General features: G+C 38.7%; 2 long non-coding RNA genes across 4 annotated transcripts; both read right to left on the reverse strand.

Annotated features, from left to right (window-relative positions):
• Nucleotides 1–4118: 4118 nt before the first annotated feature.
• LOC131026227 (uncharacterized) lies at nt 4119–5016 on the reverse strand. 3 transcript variants are annotated; one of them, XR_009102220.1, is made up of 4 exons: nt 4943–5016; nt 4507–4670; nt 4317–4424; nt 4119–4225 (listed from the first exon to the last, which is right to left on the reverse strand). It is a non-coding gene; the product is annotated as an uncharacterized LOC131026227 (long non-coding RNA). The 3 variants fall into 3 exon arrangements; XR_009102219.1 differs by having other exon boundaries at nt 4959–5008; XR_009102221.1 differs by having other exon boundaries at nt 4507–4681; nt 4943–4957.
• Nucleotides 5017–11874: 6858 nt separating this feature from the next.
• Nucleotides 11875–12954, reverse strand: LOC131026228 (uncharacterized). The gene is made up of 4 exons (XR_009102222.1): nt 12716–12954; nt 12264–12427; nt 12074–12181; nt 11875–11982 (listed from the first exon to the last, which is right to left on the reverse strand). It is a non-coding gene; the product is annotated as an uncharacterized LOC131026228 (long non-coding RNA).
• Nucleotides 12955–20655: the final 7701 nt, after the last annotated feature.

The following is a 20655-nucleotide window of genomic DNA, read 5'->3' on the forward strand; positions in this document are numbered from 1 at the left end:
GTATGGATACGTGTATCTCATGAAACACAAATCTGAGGCCTTTGAGAAATTTAAGGAGTTTAAGTTAGAAGTCGAGAAGCAACTTGGGAAAAGTATCAAGACTCTTCGATCAGATCGAGGAGGGGAATACTTAAGCCATGAATTTCTTGATTACTTAAAATCACATGGAATTCGGTCGGACTGGACACCTCCGGGAACGCCTCAATTGAATGGGGTATCCGAAAGGAGAAATCGAACTTTATTAGATATGGTTCGATCCATGATGAGTTTTGCAAGTCTCCCTTTATTCCTTTGGGGCTATGCTCTACAGACCGCTGTTTATATTCTGAATAGAGTTCCTTCGAAATCAGTCGAGAAAACACCATATGAGTTATGGTGTGGCCAAAAGGCGATTCTTAAACATATACGGACCTGGGGTTGTCCTGCGTATGTTAAAAAGATGATGACTGATAAATTGGAATCTAAAAGTGAGAAATGTTATCTTGTGGGATATCCTAAGGAAACAAGAGGGTATTATTTATACGTTCCCGGTGATCACAAGGTGATCGTTTCACGGAATGTGACGTTCCTAGAAGACATTTATGTCTCTAAAGAATAAGGTCACAATACGATAGAACTTGAAGAAATTCAAGAACCACAAAATAACATAGAGGATGAAAACTTGTCTAATGGTGTGGACAAGAATTCAGTGGGAGTATTTGATGATCTATTGGGAAGGGGAATATCTCTTAGAGAGACACCTCAAAACAATGAGATGCATCAAAGACATGATGATACAATAGTTGTATTACCACCACCTCAAGAAAATCTTGAGGAAATCCCTGAAAATTCCGAAACTGTTGAAACATTCAACACAGAGGAACCTCCTCACGATCAGAATGTACAACCTGAACAAACGCAAGAACAACTCCATAGGCCTCGTAGGAATCGTCGAGCACCTGAAAGACTTAATCTATTGGTTGAGAACCAAGATGATGAAGTTGATCTGGATGATGATGAACCTAAGACCTATACCGAAGCGGTGTCGGGCACCGACTCGGAGAAGTGGCTTGAAGCCTTAATTTCCGAAATGGACTCGATGTACTTCAATCTAGTCTGGGAACTAGTTGATTTGCCAGATGGGAAATATCCCATAGGCTGCAAATGGATCTTCAAAAAGAAGAGAGATGCAGATGGCATAGTATGAACCTACAAGGCTAGGTTGGTGGCAAAGGGTTATAGTCAACGCGAGGGCATTGATTATGACGAAACCTTTTCACCAGTCGCAAAGATCAAGTCCATTAGGATTTTACTTGCTATAGCTGCATACTATAACTTTGACATTTGGCAAATGGATGTCAAAACCGCATTTCTCAATGGAGAACTTGAAGAGGAAGTCTATATGACTCAACCTGAAGGTTTTGTATCCAAAGAAAGGCCGAATGCAGTATGTAGGCTAAAGAAGTCCATTTATGGACTTAAGCAAGCTTCTAGGAGTTGGAATATTTGCTTTGACAGAGCTATCAAATCGTTTGATTTTGTCAGAAGCAAAGAGGATCCATGTGTTTATAGTAAACGCAAAGATGGGAACATTGTCTACCTTATCATATATGTTGATGACATTTTGATTATGGGTAGTGATCGTTCCATGATGCAATCCGTGAAAGATTGGTTGGCTAGTTCCTTCATGATGAAGGACCTGGGTGATGCTTCCTATATCCTTGGGATAAAGATCTATCGGGATAGACCTAATAGATTGTTGGGATTATCACAATCCACCTACATAGACAAATTGCTAAAGCTCTTCTCAATGGAAAATTCTAAGAAAGGATTTCTTCCTATGGGACATGGTATAATCTTGTCTAAGAAGGGTTGCCCTTCTAGTGACCAAGAGATTGAATACATGAAAATGATCCCATATGCTTCTGCTATAGGATCGATAATGTATGCCATGACATCTACTGGGCCAGATGTGGCATATGCGCTTAGCATGACAGGCAGATTTCAGCAAAATCCCGGTGAGGTACATTGGAGAACTGTCAAGACTATTCTAAAGTACCTTAGAAGGACTAAAGAATACTTCTTAGTCTATGGTGGACAGCCAGAGTTATCAGTTACTGGGTATACTGATGCTAGCTTCCAAACAGACCATGATGACTATAAGTCACAGTCTGGCTATGTCTTCATCCTCAATGGTGGAGCAGTTAGTTGGAATAGTTCCAAACAAAGCACTACTGCCGACTCCACCACCGAAGCCGAGTATATTGCTGCATCTGAAGCTGCCAAGGAGGCTGTGGCTCTGTTAGAATTCGTGAAAGAACTGGGTGTCATTCCAAGTACCAATTGTGCAATACCGTTGTATTGTGACAATACTGGTGCAGTTGCGCAAGCAAAGGAACCAAGACCCACGAATAGAAACAAGCACATTCCTCGAAGATATCATCTGATCAGAGAAATAATTGAAAGAGGCGATGTGAAATTAGAAAGAGTACCCACTGATAATAACTTAGCTGATCCTTTCACCAAGCCATTGTGTATAGCAAAACACAACAAACATTTTGAGAGCTTGGGTGTTAGACATGTTGGAAGTTGGCTTTAATTTAGTGGGAGTTTTGGTTTGAATGTCTTAGAAACAATTTGAATTGAGACATCCTTACCTGATCACATTTATATATATGTTATTTGATTTCATGGGCTTGTGCATTTATTAGAATAATTTGTTTTATTGTTTGACATTATTCTTTTATCTGTTCCCTTGAATTATCACTGTTATTAATGATGTGAGACATTAATGATATAAGTGTAATTCTAAAGATGCCCTAACCAATGGTCATCAAGAATGGGATATTGATGACATGCTATAGGTTAGCATGTGGTCTGCATCATATTCTTAGAGAATGTAGTTGATCTCACAACTACGAGTAATTTGATTCTCGTGATGGACACATGGATATTTTGGAGAATATTGGTATACCCTGCTATTAAATCATTTGTTCTAGTGTCTATGATTTAATAGTGTATGGAGTATGTAATAGTCCTTTGACTTGAGGTCAATACTCATTTTGTTTGTTGAGTGGTGTGCTTTGACCAAGTACAATGCTTGCACTCCATCAAAGGGGTAGATACGGCTTGTGTTGGGTACATCATGAGGCAAATGGAAATGGTAGTTGAGCCAAGAATAGGATTCATTCCTCGATTTGAATTTCGAGAGAACACTTCAAATTCTCTATATTATTTGACCGTTAGTCATTGGCCAATGCAAAGATATATTCAATTAGAATAATTGAATATGATCGGAAGGGTCATTTAATAAAGATGAGATAAAATGATTGAGCTATTGGGATAGACACATGGCAGATCCTAGGCTCAATCGAGTGGTTCGTGAATGAAGGGATATTACATAAACTTCATATAAAGGTTTGTTTACAGAATCCACGTAAACGTTCTTCATATATCGAGTTCGCTACACAACGCAGTCTAGGAGTTTTGTGTAGACTTTAATTTGATTATCGTCGATAATGGAGGCCTAAAGGGTCACACTTTATGTGTATTGTTGATTCGCTTAAGAGTGCAAAGTTAGTGCTTGGTGTTTAATCTAATGCTAGTCCAAGTGGGAGATTGAAAGATATTATGGACTAGATTAGGATATATTTGATATATTCTAATACTAAGTAAGACAGTTCAAGTGTGAATTGCTTAGTCGTAATTGTTGACTCAAGTGTGAATTCCTTAGTCGTAATTGTTGACTAAGGAAGACAAGACAATTTAGAATTGTCTTCTTCGCTTATAAATAAGGAAGCTTGGTCTTACGAATGATATACGAAAACATACGAAAACATTAGCTTAGAGCTTTTGGTTTGCAAACACTAAGAGAGCACTATAGTTTCAATCGGAGATTTCCTAGCTGTCAACGATTGAATCGTGCACTTGGAATAGTTCCTGCATCGAATCGACATACACGTGGATACCTTAGTAGTGGATTCACGGCACGAATCGAGACGCACGTTTACCACATAACAAGTAAGTTATTCTTATTGTTGTATGTCTATCTCTACACATGATGCATTTGTAAATCTAGATCTAATCCTTGAATATATATTCCGCTGCGTATCATTAGATGATGTCAAGGATAACCAACATAATTCTGGAAGTATGCATGAAAGATTTGTTGAAATACTTAATGGCTTCCTCAGCTTCATGCTCCGTCCTATAACCCACAAACCCAAATTGCCGACTCTTCCCATCCCTGAACCATTTTTTTATCAAGGTCACGTAAATAGAAACAAACGAATAAAATAGCAAAGTCAGTATTGGGAGAAGAATGCAGAGGTGATCACTTGGTGCGCATAAGCTTGGCATCTGTCACTTCCCCTTTCTGGGAGAAGAATTCTCTCAGATGGTCCTCCACTACATACTTGGGCAAGTTTTTCACACAAACTCGCGACCTAAAACAAATATACTACCATTAAATATAACATAATTTTAGAGAACAACATAAGTTAAAAGTGAAGGATGGAATGAAAATACATGATTTGCGGATATTGTTCTTATACAAAATAAGAAGCAAAAGGCTGTAAGACTGCAACACTCCACGCCGCACAGATAGCTTCAACGAGATAGACAGCCGCGGGCAGCGCAGAAAGAGACGGAAGGCGGTTGTTGTGATTATGAATTAGGTCGCGATTTCTCGGCTGCAATTTAACTTTGATACAGTTAGTTCCTAAAAGATAGGATACAACCAGCAATCCAGTTAAACCATTCACTTAAAAAGCATCCTAAGCTCTTCAATTCAAGCTACATGAATAAATAAGTATCCTACAGAACTGATTCTGCTGTTAAAAATTGAAGAAACACCAAAGTTGAGAACTTATTCCATGAAATACCATCATACGTGCATAAAAAATGAAATCAATCGGATGTCAAAGTTGAGAACCTATACAAATTGAAATTGCATTTGGCTTACACACACTGACACGTACAGAGACAGAGAGGGAGAGGGAGCTTGTCGTGCGGCAGCTGCTGGTGCGGCAGCGGGGCTCGGGCGAGGCGACGGGAAGGAGAAGAGGCAGCGGCTGCTGCTGAAAACCTCTTTTTCCCAAACCCTTATTGCTGAAATTGAATTTGGGCTGTTAAAGTTTTGGGCCTCGGTCTGGGCCTGATTTCCCTAAGCTGCTGGGCTGCGTTTTTAATTGAGGCTGGGCCTGTGTTTTATTTTGAAGGCCCCTTGTTGGGCTGAAACAGTTTATTAAAAAAAAAAAATCTTTTATTAATTTTGAATTAATAATTGAACCCCAATTTCAGAATTAATTTATTAATTGGATTAATAAATTTAAATTATTGTTATTAATTTTGAATTAATAATAATAGTAATAAATTTATATTAATTTAGAATTAATATAAATTGATTAACCCATAATTAATTAGAGAATAAAATATTAATTTGATTAATGATTTTATTCGTAGAGTTTTATGTCTTTATGTGATAAGCATGCTATTTGATTTTATGCTTATTATTTAACTATAGTAGTTAAAGACCGCATTTATCTTGGGTAGGCAGCGCCCAATATATATAGTCCGCTTTGCTATGTATGGGTAGGCGGCGCCCAATATGTGTGGTCCGCATTTTATATGCCTGGGTAGGCGGCACCCAGTAATTGCGTTGCTATTTAATATTGGATATTAAATATAAGCAATTAGTATCACATGCTAAATCCCCATTAAATATAAGTCTTTGTGTAAGCACAAAACGCGTCGTCCATCATAATTGTCTGAGCAACCCATCCTTTTCGATCAAGAGTATTTACACCCAAGTGTTTGCTCTAGTCTACAAGGCCAAGGCTCATTCATAGGTTGGCACCGTGTGTTGGGGTTGACTTGCTTGATCATTTGTGGCGTGAAACTCGACCAAAGTGATTTAAGGACGCAGATTAATTAGATAAATCAACCGAGAGTTGCAAAATTGTTGTTGCAATTGGCTTAGAGGCCTATTAAGTAATGTTATTGCAGTCATCAGCCCAAGCAGAGGCTGCATAATATTGACTTGGATCTCGGACCACTAAGATTTATATAACATATAAATCCGTATTTTACGTTGGGGGCGTAAAATATGTCAAAAATTAGTGGGAGCTAATCAATACGATAGCCCATTGTTTGATTAGTGATACAATGTGATCATAGTTTATTCTTTCTAATTTGCTTTTCTTTATTTATTGATCAGATAATATGTCGAATTTGTCATTGAAATGTTTGATGGAAACAAATAAGTTGACTGGGTCAAACTTCACGGATTGGCTCCGTTGCTTGCGTCTGGTCTTAAGGCTAGAAAAGATTGAGTATGTCTTGGACAACCCAATCACTGTCATTCCTGACAAGCAGTCTGCTGAGTATGCATCATTTGATGAGGCTGCTCACAAGAAGCATGTCGAGGATGCAACATCGGCACAATGTGTGATGTTGTCCTCTATGACTACGGAGTTACAGAGGCAACACGAACACATGTTCCCTTATGATATGCTGAAACACTTGAAGAGTCTGTATGCTTCAGAAGCTCAGACTATGGAGTATGAGATACTCCGAGATCTTTTCAAGTGTAAGCTTCATGATGGGGGTCAGGTTTCTGATCATGTACTGAAGATGATCGGGTTGATTGAGAGGTTGGCATCGATTGGAACGATGCTACCCGATACTGTCTCTGTCAATCTGATTCTGCAGTCTTTGCCTGCCTCATTTGAAAACTTCATTGTGAACTTCAATATGAACGGCACGAAGGCAAGCCTGCCTGAGCTTCATAACATGTTGAAGACCTATGAGTCTTCCACCTCTAAAGGCAAATCTGTGCTCATGGTGAGCTCTGCTGCCACGTCTTCCAAAAGGAAGTACAAGCAGAAGAAAAAGCAGAAGAAGGCATTTGATGCTAGTTTGAAGCCTAAAGGTGGAGGGGCTCAGAAAAGGCCGAAGTTGCCAAAGGATGAGTGCCTATTCTGTCATGAAAAGGGGCACTGGAAGAGAGACTGCCCGAAATACAAGGCACAAGGTGCATCGGGTATGAGCTCGGGTATGTTTGTTATTGAGATAAACATGTCTATTAACAATTCACAATCTTGGGTATTAGATACAGCTTGTGGCTCACACATTTGCAATAATGTGCAGGGCCTAAGTGAAACCAAGAAAGTGAGGCCCGGAGAAGTCGATCTACGCGTGGGAAATGGAGCAAGAGTTGCTGCCGAATGCGTAGGGACTTATAGATTAGATCTTCCTTCGGGAAATAGACTAGTTTTAAGTAATTGTTACTTTGTTCCTTCTATTTCCAAGAATATTATTTCCATTCCAATGTTAGACATTGAAGGTTTTTCCTTTCATTTTGGAAACGGTAGAGGTTCATTTTCATTTAATGGATTGTTTTATGGAAGTGCCTCTCTTTTGAATGGTTTATATTATCTTGAATGTGAAAGAAGTGTTCTCAATATACAAAACAAACGACCTAGGTTGAGTAATACGAATAATACTACTTATCTTTGGCATTGTAGACTTGGTCATATCAATGAGAACAGGATAGCAAGAATGAGAAAGTTAGACTATCTCACATCATTTGACTTTGAGTCATACGGTGCTTGTGAATCTTGTCTCAAAGGAAAGATGACTAAGAAACCACTTTCTGGGAAGGGGTTACGAGCCAAAGACTTGCTAGAACTGATTCACACCGATGTGTGTGGACCGTTCCCTACACAAGCAAGAGGTGGATATTCGTACTTCATAACTTTTACTGATGATTTTTCGAGGTATGGATACGTGTATCTCATGAAACACAAATCTGAGGCCTTTGAGAAATTTAAGGAGTTTAAGTTAGAAGTCGAGAAGCAACTTGGGAAAAGTATCAAGACTCTTCGATCAGATCGAGGAGGGGAATACTTAAGCCATGAATTTCTTGATTACTTAAAATCACATGGAATTCGGTCGGACTGGACACCTCCGGGAACGCCTCAATTGAATGGGGTATCCGAAAGGAGAAATCGAACTTTATTAGATATGGTTCGATCCATGATGAGTTTTGCAAGTCTCCCTTTATTCCTTTGGGGCTATGCTCTACAGACCGCTGTTTATATTCTGAATAGAGTTCCTTCGAAATCAGTCGAGAAAACACCATATGAGTTATGGTGTGGCCAAAAGGCGATTCTTAAACATATACGGACCTGGGGTTGTCCTGCGTATGTTAAAAAGATGATGACTGATAAATTGGAATCTAAAAGTGAGAAATGTTATCTTGTGGGATATCCTAAGGAAACAAGAGGGTATTATTTATACGTTCCCGGTGATCACAAGGTGATCGTTTCACGGAATGTGACGTTCCTAGAAGACATTTATGTCTCTAAAGAATAAGGTCACAATACGATAGAACTTGAAGAAATTCAAGAACCACAAAATAACATAGAGGATGAAAACTTGTCTAATGGTGTGGACAAGAATTCAGTGGGAGTATTTGATGATCTATTGGGAAGGGGAATATCTCTTAGAGAGACACCTCAAAACAATGAGATGCATCAAAGACATGATGATACAATAGTTGTATTACCACCACCTCAAGAAAATCTTGAGGAAATCCCTGAAAATTCCGAAACTGTTGAAACATTCAACACAGAGGAACCTCCTCACGATCAGAATGTACAACCTGAACAAACGCAAGAACAACTCCATAGGCCTCGTAGGAATCGTCGAGCACCTGAAAGACTTAATCTATTGGTTGAGAACCAAGATGATGAAGTTGATCTGGATGATGATGAACCTAAGACCTATACCGAAGCGGTGTCGGGCACCGACTCGGAGAAGTGGCTTGAAGCCTTAATTTCCGAAATGGACTCGATGTACTTCAATCTAGTCTGGGAACTAGTTGATTTGCCAGATGGGAAATATCCCATAGGCTGCAAATGGATCTTCAAAAAGAAGAGAGATGCAGATGGCATAGTATGAACCTACAAGGCTAGGTTGGTGGCAAAGGGTTATAGTCAACGCGAGGGCATTGATTATGACGAAACCTTTTCACCAGTCGCAAAGATCAAGTCCATTAGGATTTTACTTGCTATAGCTGCATACTATAACTTTGACATTTGGCAAATGGATGTCAAAACCGCATTTCTCAATGGAGAACTTGAAGAGGAAGTCTATATGACTCAACCTGAAGGTTTTGTATCCAAAGAAAGGCCGAATGCAGTATGTAGGCTAAAGAAGTCCATTTATGGACTTAAGCAAGCTTCTAGGAGTTGGAATATTTGCTTTGACAGAGCTATCAAATCGTTTGATTTTGTCAGAAGCAAAGAGGATCCATGTGTTTATAGTAAACGCAAAGATGGGAACATTGTCTACCTTATCATATATGTTGATGACATTTTGATTATGGGTAGTGATCGTTCCATGATGCAATCCGTGAAAGATTGGTTGGCTAGTTCCTTCATGATGAAGGACCTGGGTGATGCTTCCTATATCCTTGGGATAAAGATCTATCGGGATAGACCTAATAGATTGTTGGGATTATCACAATCCACCTACATAGACAAATTGCTAAAGCGCTTCTCAATGGAAAATTCTAAGAAAGGATTTCTTCCTATGGGACATGGTATAATCTTGTCTAAGAAGGGTTGCCCTTCTAGTGACCAAGAGATTGAATACATGAAAATGATCCCATATGCTTCTGCTATAGGATCGATAATGTATGCCATGACATCTACTGGGCCAGATGTGGCATATGCGCTTAGCATGACAGGCAGATTTCAGCAAAATCCCGGTGAGGTACATTGGAGAACTGTCAAGACTATTCTAAAGTACCTTAGAAGGACTAAAGAATACTTCTTAGTCTATGGTGGACAGCCAGAGTTATCAGTTACTGGGTATACTGATGCTAGCTTCCAAACAGACCATGATGACTATAAGTCACAGTCTGGCTATGTCTTCATCCTCAATGGTGGAGCAGTTAGTTGGAATAGTTCCAAACAAAGCACTACTGCCGACTCCACCACCGAAGCCGAGTATATTGCTGCATCTGAAGCTGCCAAGGAGGCTGTGGCTCTGTTAGAATTCGTGAAAGAACTGGGTGTCATTCCAAGTACCAATTGTGCAATACCGTTGTATTGTGACAATACTGGTGCAGTTGCGCAAGCAAAGGAACCAAGACCCACGAATAGAAACAAGCACATTCCTCGAAGATATCATCTGATCAGAGAAATAATTGAAAGAGGCGATGTGAAATTAGAAAGAGTACCCACTGATAATAACTTAGCTGATCCTTTCACCAAGCCATTGTGTATAGCAAAACACAACAAACATTTTGAGAGCTTGGGTGTTAGACATGTTGGAAGTTGGCTTTAATTTAGTGGGAGTTTTGGTTTGAATGTCTTAGAAACAATTTGAATTGAGACATCCTTACCTGATCACATTTATATATATGTTATTTGATTTCATGGGCTTGTGCATTTATTAGAATAATTTGTTTTATTGTTTGACATTATTCTTTTATCTGTTCCCTTGAATTATCACTGTTATTAATGATGTGAGACATTAATGATATAAGTGTAATTCTAAAGATGCCCTAACCAATGGTCATCAAGAATGGGATATTGATGACATGCTATAGGTTAGCATGTGGTCTGCATCATATTCTTAGAGAATGTAGTTGATCTCACAACTACGAGTAATTTGATTCTCGTGATGGACACATGGATATTTTGGAGAATATTGGTATACCCTGCTATTAAATCATTTGTTCTAGTGTCTATGATTTAATAGTGTATGGAGTATGTAATAGTCCTTTGACTTGAGGTCAATACTCATTTTGTTTGTTGAGTGGTGTGCTTTGACCAAGTACAATGCTTGCACTCCATCAAAGGGGTAGATACGGCTTGTGTTGGGTACATCATGAGGCAAATGGAAATGGTAGTTGAGCCAAGAATAGGATTCATTCCTCGATTTGAATTTCGAGAGAACACTTCAAATTCTCTATATTATTTGACCGTTAGTCATTGGCCAATGCAAAGATATATTCAATTAGAATAATTGAATATGATCGGAAGGGTCATTTAATAAAGATGAGATAAAATGATTGAGCTATTGGGATAGACACATGGCAGATCCTAGGCTCAATCGAGTGGTTCGTGAATGAAGGGATATTACATAAACTTCATATAAAGGTTTGTTTACAGAATCCACGTAAACGTTCTTCATATATCGAGTTCGCTACACAACGCAGTCTAGGAGTTTTGTGTAGACTTTAATTTGATTATCGTCGATAATGGAGGCCTAAAGGGTCACACTTTATGTGTATTGTTGATTCGCTTAAGAGTGCAAAGTTAGTGCTTGGTGTTTAATCTAATGCTAGTCCAAGTGGGAGATTGAAAGATATTATGGACTAGATTAGGATATATTTGATATATTCTAATACTAAGTAAGACAGTTCAAGTGTGAATTGCTTAGTCGTAATTGTTGACTCAAGTGTGAATTCCTTAGTCGTAATTGTTGACTAAGGAAGACAAGACAATTTAGAATTGTCTTCTTCGCTTATAAATAAGGAAGCTTGGTCTTACGAATGATATACGAAAACATACGAAAACATTAGCTTAGAGCTTTTGGTTTGCAAACACTAAGAGAGCACTATAGTTTCAATCGGAGATTTCCTAGCTGTCAACGATTGAATCGTGCACTTGGAATAGTTCCTGCATCGAATCGACATACACGTGGATACCTTAGTAGTGGATTCACGGCACGAATCGAGACGCACGTTTACCACATAACAAGTAAGTTATTCTTATTGTTGTATGTCTATCTCTACACATGATGCATTTGTAAATCTAGATCTAATCCTTGAATATATATTCCGCTGCGTATCATTAGATGATGTCAAGGATAACCAACATAATTCTGGAAGTATGCATGAAAGATTTGTTGAAATACTTAATGGCTTCCTCAGCTTCATGCTCCGTCCTATAACCCACAAACCCAAATTGCCGACTCTTCCCATCCCTGAACCATTTTTTTATCAAGGTCACGTAAATAGAAACAAACGAATAAAATAGCAAAGTCAGTATTGGGAGAAGAATGCAGAGGTGATCACTTGGTGCGCATAAGCTTGGCATCTGTCACTTCCCCTTTCTGGGAGAAGAATTCTCTCAGATGGTCCTCCACTACATACTTGGGCAAGTTTTTCACACAAACTCGCGACCTAAAACAAATATACTACCATTAAATATAACATAATTTTAGAGAACAACATAAGTTAAAAGTGAAGGATGGAATGAAAATACATGATTTGCGGATATTGTTCTTATACAAAATAAGAAGCAAAAGGCTGTAAGACTGCAACACTCCACGCCGCACAGATAGCTTCAACGAGATAGACAGCCGCGGGCAGCGCAGAAAGAGACGGAAGGCGGTTGTTGTGATTATGAATTAGGTCGCGATTTCTCGGCTGCAATTTAACTTTGATACAGTTAGTTCCTAAAAGATAGGATACAACCAGCAATCCAGTTAAACCATTCACTTAAAAAGCATCCTAAGCTCTTCAATTCAAGCTACATGAATAAATAAGTATCCTACAGAACTGATTCTGCTGTTAAAAATTGAAGAAACACCAAAGTTGAGAACTTATTCCATGAAATACCATCATACGTGCATAAAAAATGAAATCAATCGGATGTCAAAGTTGAGAACCTATACAAATTGAAATTGCATTTGGCTTACACACACTGACATGTACAGAGACAGAGAGGGAGAGGGAGCTTGTCGTGCGGCAGCTGCTGGTGCGGCTGGAGGGCGCTCTGCTCTAGTGCTGCGGACGACGACGGCAGCTGCTTGGATGTTGCGGGCGACGGCGACGGCGACGGCAGCGGCGGCAAGAGAGAGAGAGAGATGAGTTCGCGTGCGTGACTCGTGAGCAGGAGGCAGGAGCAGCGATTAGGATTTAGGAGAGGGATTTAGTACTCTAGGGCTCACCTTATCATTTATCGATTAGAATTAGAACAAAAATTAGAAATTCGTATAATTATATATATATATATATATATATATATATACACTAGTGTGTAACCCATTTGGACGGAAAATCACTTTATATTATAATTATTATTGTACATTATTTTTTTATTATAGCATATGAAATGATCTTTATATATATATTATTTTTAAATTTTAATTTTATTTGACCAAAATAAATTGCTGGTACAGTTCAGGCATTTTTGCTTGTTAGAATACGTTTACTTTGATGGATAAATTTATCAATGAAAAAGAATGGATAACAAAAATTTATGTCTTTAAATATCTTATTTCTTTTCCCACGTTTTGCATAAAAGATAAGCGCATCATTTTTTCTTCCTTATTTCCACTTTAAAGATGGATAACATTATCACACCAAAAATGGAGGGATAATATTATTCATCCTTGAAGTGAAAATAAGGAAGAAAAAATAGTGAACTTGTCTTTTGTGTAAAATGTGGGAAAAAAAGATGAGACATTTAAAAACATAAATGAAACAATAGGGCCAGATGGCCCTATTGGTGATTCAAACTTAAATTTTGTTCACAAAATGAGAAATAACAATATTTGGCCATCTTTTATGTGTCATACCTAATCTACCCTTTAACCCAACGGATCCAACAACTTCCTTTGACCCGGATCCGGATTTAGGGATTAACCCATGCAGATGCAGCACATACACGTGATTGAGCTTTCATCCTCTCTCTCTCTCTCTCTCTCTATCTCGCCTGCGACGTGATTCAGCCAATTCTCCACCTATCTCGCCGGCCCTATTGTTTCATAAGTTGCGATGATGATGAATGAAACCAATTCTCTACCTCTCTCGTTGTGATTTTCCTCTGCGCCTGTATCTCTCTCTCGCCAGCGTCGACAAAGAGATTAGAGAAACGATTATCCTCTCCTCCTCCTCCACTCTCTCACCGCCCTCGATGTATCTGCATTCTCTCTCTGATTGTCCTCTCCGCGTCTATCTCTCTCTCGCCGGCGCTGATGAAGAGACTAGAGAGACGATTATCCTCTCCTCCTCTCTCTCACCGCTTTCGACAAATCTGCAGTGATCCGGCGAGATTTGGTATGAGATTTTGTTTGTTTATTTGTTTGTTTGATCTGTTTCATCTTATGCACATTATGATTTCTTCTATTTCTGTGATTTATGTATTTGTGTACGAGATGTGGCACGTATATTATATTGTTGTTGTTTTTGTATGCGTTGTTGTGAATGATAGGCACTTATGGCACTATTAGTGCTGTTAGTGCCATACACTTGTGCTCTGATATCATGTAGCTGGGTGGTGCAGTCATTTAGCCATTTTAAACACTTTGTTCCATTTAGGGTTTAGATTCGATTGTTGTTATGTCTATATTTTGGATTTGCGTATGCACTTATGGCACTAGCCATAAGTGCCAAGAGGACCATTTAGGGTTTAGATTATCCAATTAGGGTTTAGATGTTCCATTTAAGGTGCCATAAGTGTCAAGAGGACCATTTAGGGTTTAGATTATCCAATTAGAGTTTAGATGTTCCATTTAGGGTTTATATTATCCAATTAGGGTTTAGATGTTCCATTTAGGGCCATAAGTGCCAAGCGGGCCATTGTACTTGTATTTTTCATTTCCGAAGACACTAATGGCACTATTAGTGTCATAAGTGCCAAGAGAGCCATTTGAATTGTTTTGGGATATTCTTTGGCACTTATGGCACTACTAGTGTCATAAGTGCAAAGAGGGCCATGTTCGTTTTATTTTGCGTTTCCGCAAGCACTTATTTTGGATATCCTTAAGCACTTATGGCACCAATAGTGCCATAAGTGCCAAACCTGCTCTATGCTTTACAATCCAAACCTGTTACGAAGCTGACTAAAACATACCATACATATCACATAATCAAAATAAACTAACTGATCACCAAGTTGTTTATCAAGCATGCTAGAAACTATTTTACAAACATAAATTGATTGTTCATTCATTAAGATTGGCTGCCACAACGCCTTCACCGTCATCCTCACCTTCACCAGCATCCTCTTGTTCATCTTCATCATTCAAGGGCTCAAAGGTACTTGCATCCGTGCTGAATTTGTAGATGTTTCTGCTATCTTTTCACGAAATGTTTTAAGCACGGCCTTGGTCATGTTCTTTTGAACGTACGTTCCAGTCAGCATCATATCGACATACTTAAGAGACAGAACCCCACAAATTACGTTATCCAGTTGTTTCAGATTGTTCGATCCATTGTATGGGTAGGAATATATCCATTTTGTGTATTTTCCGTCAACATTGTGCTTGTCATAATAGCCAATCTTCTTGAGGATCTGTGGTATAATCCTGCAGATCGGCAAGAAAGCACATTGACGTACGTCGAGATGGATATCATCGAACTTGTGCTGATTGGAGTCATATATCGTCAACTCATGGTTTTTGAAATCCACCAAACAGGTGGCCCAGTGATCGGTGAAGTGAACAATCATGATGAGCTGACATTAAATAACATTCACCAGTCAAAAAAAATAAACAATACGACTTAGACTTAACTCACTTGGGTATTGACACACTAACCTTCTCAACATCGTTCCATTTCTTGACATACTCCCCCCATTTTGGCTATTTCCCCACTGCAAACAAGCACAGCCTGTTCATTTGTTCCTCTGGTATGATCTCTTGCATTATTATATTGGAGTTGTTATATACTTTAGATTATAATTTCGGTTGGCACTTATGGTACTATTAGTGCCATAAGTGTCAACCGAAATCCGAAATAAAACCAAGTTAAATGGTGTTGTTGGCACTTATGGCACTATTAGTGCCATACGTGCTAACCGAAATCCAAAATAAAACCAAGTAACCAATGTTCCTCTTGGAACTTATGACACTATTAGTGCCATAAGTGCCAATATGAGCATATTATTATGAAATATATATATATATATATATATATATATATTAAAAGAAGAAATTATTAAGTAATTACCGCGAACATTGTGCCTGTGATGGCAATGTTTGCAGGGAATTCAAATCCTTCAAAACCAGCCAACTATGGTTTTGCTGCTAGCACGGCAAGGTAGGAGTCTATGCTCTGACTGTCTAGCTTTTCGGTAGTCTTCTTTATCTGATTAAACCAATTTTTGTCCACCAGATATGGAAATCCCACATTCCTCCTGGACATGTCAATGCATATGAGAATGTTAATTGGAATGATGGTACAGATGGCACAAATGGTCATATTAGTGCCATTTGTGCCATACATTAGGCAAAAATTGTACAATGCTATTTAATTACTTACTGTTCAGCTTCTTTGCTCCTCAGGTACCTATGAAAATCTGTTCCTCTGACATCATCACGCCGGAATGGACTTTTACATGCTGCAGATGGCATCCTCATCCTTTTTGGTCTGATTTGCCCCAATTGTTGAGGCGGGGATGCTGCTGCTGCTGCTGCTGCCACTGCCGCAGATGTTCCTGCTTCATGTTGTGCGATTGCTGGTGCTGCCGCTGCGGCTACTATTCCGGCTTCAATGTCTGCATTTGCTGGTGGTGTGGGTGTTGGTGTTGGTGTTGGCATAGAAGTCGGTGTTCCCCGTATTTGGCGGTACAATCTCTCCTCAGTTTCACAGTGCGCCATCCATTCTGTTGTGCTTGCAACCTGGTTTGAAAACAATGATTAGTGCGAGGAATACAATACTAAGCACTAATAATTTTTAACCTCTTGTGGTGGCCTATATTGTTGTCTTTGACGCAATTTGCTGACGACACAGTCAGCTATCTCATTTATCAACTCTTCCCGCTTGAAATGTTCAGCGAATTCAATGCGCGCAATCTTTGCTTTGCTTTCTCCTACTTCTTCAATAAATTGCTTCATTTGCGAGGCTGTGAATATGATCGCAGCCCCTCCCTGCTGTTGCTGTTGATGTTGTTGTTGTTGTTGCTCTTGCTGTTGCTGGTTTCTTCCTTCTCCTTCGCTCTCTATCCTTGGTTGTTGAATCATTCTGACCCCCTCATACCTCGCGGCCATTTTCTTTGCTCTCTTCTTGCTGCCATCCGCAGTGGGACTATACTGCAAAATGAATGACGTTTCTTCTTCTTCAATAGATGCTAGTTTTTATGTTGCTTTTTCCTCTTCTGTTGGTTTTAATGAAAAATAAACCTGCACAATGACCATTTTACTTGATGTTTTTTTGGAATTCCTTTGGCACTTATGGCACTAATAGTGCCATAAGTGCCAAGAGGAGCATATCATTATGAAACATACATATTCAAATAAGAAATTATTAAGTATTTTTACCTGTCCATCAACTACCGGTCTCGTGCGATTGTTTGTGTAGGTGAACCTCAGCATCCGGGGAAATACTTTTGAGCGTTTTTTTTCTCCGATATTCTTTCCCAGTTTTGGGAAAGCACAATACACCCAAGCCTGATAACACAGAATTAAATAAGGTAATTTAGTTTTTATTTGGAAAACAGTGTGAATTGAACAATATTTAATGTTACTTACAAAGAAAGCAAGAGTGTTCCCGGTTAGATGATATGATGCATTTGTTGCTGGAGTGCATCTCACCTTCTTGATTGCATGAATTGTCATCTGAAATGACATGTTTCCCCATGGGAATTCCTCCCATGCTGTTTTGTCCACCAATAGCACCCAGAGCCAATTCGGAATACTGAAATTCGTCCCATCATAGCCAAATATCAGATCCGTTACTATTAGCATCTTTGCTGCCTTAATGTTGTTCGTTTTATGCTCATCCAAACCCTGGGTCATAAACATCTGCCTTAAATTGTTGGGGGAAATTTCCTTACCGCAAATAACTCTCTGATAAAAAGAATTTTCAGGTATGATGTGATCTGCATAGGGGTTAAAGTCGCTTGATCCAAATTTCATTCCTGTCATAAAAAAAAAACTCAACCCTAGAAAACCTCGTCGCATAGCCATCCACGTAAAAAAACAACGTGGGCTCATCTGGTTTTGATACTCCTGATATCTGTCTTGATATCAAGTAATGCAGGCATTGGCCTGATCGTGATATGCGGGACAGTACTTTGAAGAAATCACAGAAAACGGACTCTCTCAGCTCACGGTATCCATCATCACCCTCTATAACATTTTCTATGATTTGAATGATGTTCTCATTACCCTTAATATTGACCTTGTGTTTTATGTTTTGCATGCCTTTCCGTTGGAATTTCCATTGTACCTTCATTCAGAAAATAAAAGCATGTCAAAATGAATGAAACGTATTATAATGAGATCTTCAATACACAGTTGGCACTTATGGAACTATTAATGCCATAAGTGCCAAATGAAATATAAAATAAAACCAAGTAATCAATGTTTCTCTTGACACTTATGGCACTAATAGTGCCATAAGTGTCTTCGGAAATCAAAAATAAAACCAAGTAATCAATATTCCTCTTGGCACTTATGACACTGTTAGTGTCATAAGTGCCAAATGAAATCACAACACTTAACAGATTCCAACAATGACAAACACCTATAAAAGGTCAACATTACATAATTCAAGCGAACAACGAAACATGTCGATCTATAAAAATGTTAACAGCCTCAACTAAGTGCCAAAGTAATTCAAAATAAACCAAGCAATCAATGTTCCTCTTGGCACTTATAGCACTATTAGTGCCATAAGTGCCAAAGAAAATCACAACAATAACAGATTCCAACAATGACAAACACCTATAAAAGGTCAACATTACATAATTCAAACGAACAATGAAACATGTCAATCTATAAAAATGTTAACAGCCTCAACTAAGTGCCAAAGTAATCCAAAATAAACCAAGTAACTCAAAATAAACCAAGTAATCAATGTTGCTCTTGGCACTTATGGCACTATTAGTGTCATAAGTGCCAAAGGAAATCATCAAGTAAATTAGGGTTTTCAAGGAATTACTGTAGTTGACAAATCATCCTCATCTTCACCGGGGGACTCTTCGGAGTCTTCTTCGTTGGCGGATTCGTCCTCTCCGGCATTTTCTTCATCTCCAAAATCTTTTTCCTCGTCGGCTTCTTCTTCCTCTCCGGCTTCTTCTTCCTGGCCGGCTTCTTCTTCCTCTCCGGTTTCTTCTTCCCCTCCGGCTTCTTCGGCCGTGGATGGAAGAGTCACCACCCAGATCGGTGTTTGTTGTTCCTCAGATCCAGAACTCTCATCTCTATTGATTACTTTGCAAATATCTAGGACGTTTCCAGGAACTCCAGATCCGGCTTTTTCCTCACCGGATTCTGCAGAGCGCTGGCGCTTGGAGGTGGAGCTGGAGCCGGTTTGTGAAGCACCCTTGCGCTTGCGGTTGGTCATTTTTGGAGTGGAGTTGAGTGGATAAACAGATAATATGCAGGTGGAGAAGATGAAGGTGGTGGTTGACGGCGGTTGACAACAGTTGACGGCGGTTTTTCACAAGATTTTCGGCGGCGCGGCTGACGGTGGTTTAGGGTAAAAGGCCCGAGAAAGAATGGTAAATGGCAGTGAAAAATTGGTGGACTATTGGTAAAAATTAGTTTTGTTGAAACCCTCTAACCTGCGACCTTAAACCCTACCCGCACGCGACCTGCGGATCGGATCCTAACCGGTCCGCCTCTTAAGGTTAAAATCGTCCGAAATCAGAAAAAGGGCCAAAATTTAAGTATTTTCAATTAGTGGCCATAAATTGTATTTTATGCTTTATATTGGCTACCTCAAATTTTTTCTTAATATAGAATAGATTAACCCTTTTAAAAATATAAAATTAGATAGCTCAACAAATTTAGAAAATAGAAAGCCCAGTACATATTGAAGTCAGGAAAGCCCAATTTAGGGAAGACTAAGAGAGTGTTTGGCTGAGCTTATAAGCTCCTCAAAACAGCTTATAAGCTGTTTAGGAGCTTATAAGTTGATCTAAAGTGTTTGGCAAAATAAGCTCTCGAACAGCTTATAAGTTCCAAAAATAAGCTCAAAGAGCTTATAAGCTCCTCAAAAAATAAGTTCTTCTACCCCGACTTATTTTTTTATAATCTCATATGCAACAATCATTTTACAAATATTTTTTAATTATAATTTATTATTTTCATTATATATCATTTAAGTTCATTTTTCTTTGATTTTCTCTCTCTAACAAAAAATTCTCTCTTTAGCTTATAAACTCAATTATTCAAACAGTTTGACAACTTATAAACCCTAAAAAATTACATCTTATAAGCTTCAAGAGCTTATAAGAGCACTCCCAGCAGATCACCTAAATGCATCACTAACTCTAAATTTAGGCTAAAACAATTGAAAATGAGATAAAAAATGCATTCAGCAGATTCCCTAAATTAGATGGGGCCCACAAAAAATTTTACACATACCTAAATTCAATCTTAAATTTACACTCACCCTAAATTTATTTTAAGCTTATAATTAGTAGGGCCCACACATAATTATTATTTTTATGTAGAAAATAGGAGATCTGGTGTATGCATTTATAAAATCGAGATCCTAAAATTAAATAGGGAAGCTTTAGAGAGGAATATCAGAGCATAATTTTGGGATTTCTGCTGGGAGTGCTCTAAGCTCTTTAAAATAAGCTTAGCCCCAATCTGCTATCTTATTTCCCCTAAATATTACTACCTCCGTCCACGAAAGAACTTTCTATCTTTCCTTTTTGGGACGTCCACAAAAGAACTTCCTACCTATTTTTGGACTAT

This window comes from Salvia miltiorrhiza, chromosome 5 (assembly GCF_028751815.1).
Source record: "Salvia miltiorrhiza cultivar Shanhuang (shh) chromosome 5, IMPLAD_Smil_shh, whole genome shotgun sequence".
Classification (NCBI taxonomy): domain Eukaryota; kingdom Viridiplantae; phylum Streptophyta; class Magnoliopsida; order Lamiales; family Lamiaceae; genus Salvia; species Salvia miltiorrhiza.